This window comes from Epinephelus moara, chromosome 24, assembly GCF_006386435.1.
Source record: "Epinephelus moara isolate mb chromosome 24, YSFRI_EMoa_1.0, whole genome shotgun sequence".
In the NCBI taxonomy this organism is placed as follows: domain Eukaryota; kingdom Metazoa; phylum Chordata; class Actinopteri; order Perciformes; family Serranidae; genus Epinephelus; species Epinephelus moara.
In genome coordinates, this window is record NC_065529.1 from 14166811 (window position 1) to 14170398 (window position 3588).

At 46.1% G+C, this 3588-nt stretch overlaps 1 pseudogene; it reads right to left on the reverse strand.

The window, feature by feature from the left end:
- Positions 1-447: 447 nt before the first annotated feature.
- Positions 448-2489, reverse strand: LOC126385999 (poly(A)-specific ribonuclease PARN-like; annotated as a pseudogene).
- Positions 2490-3588: the final 1099 nt, after the last annotated feature.

Here is a 3588-nt window from a genome sequence, read left to right on the forward strand (position 1 = left end):
ATGAGGTTGTATTTATTTTTAAGTGTACCACAATTTTGGGTGCAAAATACAGATTTGGTGCACACCACTGTTAATGTAATCTTTGGCTGTAATATCAGCTGTCTAAATTTCTACATCGTTCAGTCCTCTGATATTCATGCCATGTCTGGACTGAGCATTGCCATGCAACTGGCCCATTCTTTTGAGCTGGTGATGTTTAAGCTGCAAAGGTCCTGAACTTAGAATTCTTATCTATATCTCTATCTTTATCTATAAAAAATACAAGAACAGATCTTAAATTTCAAGATGTTGTTCATCCACATGAGATATGCCTTCTGATAATAGCTGTGGTATTATGCATATTGGTTCATAGTATGATTCAATGCATGACAGGTCCTAGGTGATGTGAACATGTGGGGGCGCTGTGGGAGTGTGAGGGGGTTGGTTCCCATGTTATGGTAGTAGAACAAAAGGTCAATAAAGTTATGATTCAGTACATGGTCGGACCAAGTGCTTCTTTTTCTTGCTCTTTTGACCTTTCCTCCCGTGGGCTGTCGGAGCTTGTTGCCAGGTGACCATCCCATCAGCATCACTGCCTTCAGGAGTTTACCTCTCATCATCAGGGATTGGACTTGACCCTGATGAATCTGATGGCTCTGCCGTCTTGAGCCATCCTTCTGAGGTCTTGCTCTCAATAGCTTCTGCATTTGCCTGCCCACTTTTGTCATCAGTTTTCATCTTCTTGCTGCCTGTGCTATCCGGGTATGAGTAGTGACTCCAGCCGTCTGTTACTGGAGTGTTTCCAAGCCCTTGCTCTCCCTGAACGGGGCTGATGCTGCATTTCCTCAAACCCCTGGGGTATCCAAAACCAGCAGAAGTAGCAGAGGTGTAGTGAGGTTTCACCCAGCCGTCCTCTCCCCAAGATTTTGGTGTCAGGCCGAGCTTCTCCTTGTCCTGCTGCTTACCCTGGGTGTACTCTGCATATGTCTGGATCCTGTAACTCTCTGCATAGCAGCTGGTGTTCATAGCTATCTGCACCTGGTCTGTCTTACTCAGGGACACAAATGTTGATGTGTTGTCTATCCATGAAACCTGGATGTTTCCAAAGGCACTGAAGAGCTGGTAGAGGTCACTAGTCTTCCACTCTTTTGGGAAGGTGAAGTACAGGACATGGTCTCTTTTAGGTTGCAAATCTGGTCCTGTGATGTTGAGGTAGGGAATGTCTATTATCCTCATCAGGAAAAGCTTGTTGAAGAAAGGCTCAATTAGTTTGGAGCGAGCAGAGATGTATGCTTTTGGTGGAGTCAAGAAAGAGCCCAGGTAGTTGGCCATTGAGATGAAACAGAGGCCAGTGATGTAGGCATCGTACCCGGCCTCATGGATCTGCTCCTGGGCTGTGTCATAACTGAGGAACCCCTCTGCCGTTTCAACTTGTGGTGACTTGAAGGGGTTCTCCTTCAGCTGTTTCTCCAGCTCTGCCAGAGAGGTGTTCGTGATCATTTCCTTAAAAGGCTGAGTGGAAGCCATCAGCTTTGTCTCCAGAAGTCTTGGGAAGACACACATCGTGACCTCTTTAAAGTCCTCTGGCAGAGGGCAGTAGACCTGGTGGATGGTGTGCATCACATCCAAGAGCATGTTGTGACCAACCACGAGTTTACCAGATTTAGAGATGACGTGGATGACCCTGGAGAAGCCAACTGCATCATTTAGCTCCTCCTGCTCTCTCTCTCTTGTTTCTGCTGTTCCCTCCTCTTCCTCTCTTCTTCATCTACTTTGCTGACCTGGATGTATCGCTCCTGCTTGTCTGTTTCCACAGTTTCCACATGTAGCCCCTTGGGGAATTTCCAGTTCAGTGTCTGGTATATCAGCTTCCTCTGAAACCCAGTGCATGACTCCAAGTCCAAAGTCTTCTCTGAGTTACTGAAGAGGGCCTCAACCTTCTCTATCACCCTGCTGATGAAGTCTTTATGTTCCTCAGGGACGTGTGCAGGGCCTTTAGAGGAGGATGATGAGACATAGGACGGCGTTCCTACATCATTAGGATGCTGATTTCTTCTCTCCTCTGTCTGCTCCCTCAGCTGGGCTTCCTCCTCTTGGTTTAGGTGTGGGATTCTATGACAGAACACCTTGTTGAAGTCAAATCCTTGACTGGCCAACAAGTCAATACTGGAACTTTGACAGATGAACTTTACGTCTGGGGACGTCCTGTTGAACGGTTTCAGGAATATATAAAAATTAAAAGGCTTTGTGATATACTTTGACTGGTCGTACTTGAATGTACATAATCTGAACTGGAACAGCAGAAAGTCCATGGAGTGCTTTTTAAGCTTTGTGTATTGCTCCTCCGGTGTGTCCAGCCCGTTGGTGAGTGCACTGACATTAGGACCGTCGCTTATCCCTGAAAATTCTCTATCGATGGCAAGGAAGTCAGCCTCATCTATCGCGCTGTACACCGTGTTTAAACTGTCCTTATAATTCTGGCGTGTCACCTCCATCCCTGCACAATGACTGAACCCTAGCCTGAGTGTCAGACTGAAGCTCCCAGAACCTTCAGTCTGACATGGCTTCCATTGAAGGGGATTTACAAGTGGGAGGGAATTTGATTTTTCCCTAACCAATCAGTACAGATCAACGACTCACCCAGAATCTGACGTCATTAGTATCCATGCCTCGGGGGTGCCAAAAACAAGCGAGCATTGCCCGTTTAAAATGTCTCCGTCGTCGTGCACTCCCAGCTGCATCGCCATTAAATCCAGTTTAGCAGCTTCCTTAATTTGGTCCTCCATTAACGCGAGTAGTGGCGAAATACCTCGATAGCATCGTTAATGTGGTCTGTAGGATCTGTAGCGGTCGCCATTGTTGCTATCCTCACCAGTTACCCACCGGCGTACAGCTTGACATCAGTGTGGCGCTGATTGGCTAATCGCTAGACCCCTGGTGTTCATTGGTCCGTCCATCGTTTGGACGAGATAAATCGCAAATTCATTAAAGTATGCCAGACCAGTAATGCAAGCCTACTCAGTTGAGTGGGCGGGGTCTATGGTCTGGAACCAGGCTAACTGAACCCGGCTGGCAAGAGGTCAATAAAGTTATGATTCAGTACACGTTCGGACCAAGTGCTTCTTTAAGTTCAAATTCACGACAGTAGCTAGCTAGATTATAGCTACCTTATAATCACAAGGTGCAGAGGTCTGTCTTCATTTCTTCGATAAATGCAAAGCTTCTCTGCGATCTTACGGTAATAAGATGGCAGAGGATAAGTTATTTTTCTAGAAAATATTAAATACATGGTGTCAGTGATCCCATCACAGCATGGGCCATAACACAGTAAGAGGTTTTTTATTCAATCCAAACTTGTGATTCTTCCTGAGTCAGATCCTGCCCACACTCAGCCCGGGTGTGATGAATAACAAAATTATTCCAACCTTCTCAACTCTCATGAGACGTCGGCGCTCAGTCACTATGAGGAATGTAGTGTTTGCAGCAGATTTCAGTCACTAGTCTGTGTCTTTAAGCAACAATCAATAACCATTCAATAAATTGTCAGAGCGTGTGTTATGTAGAGTTTCACATTCCGTGCAGTCAGCTGAGATCAGTATAACTGGGTCA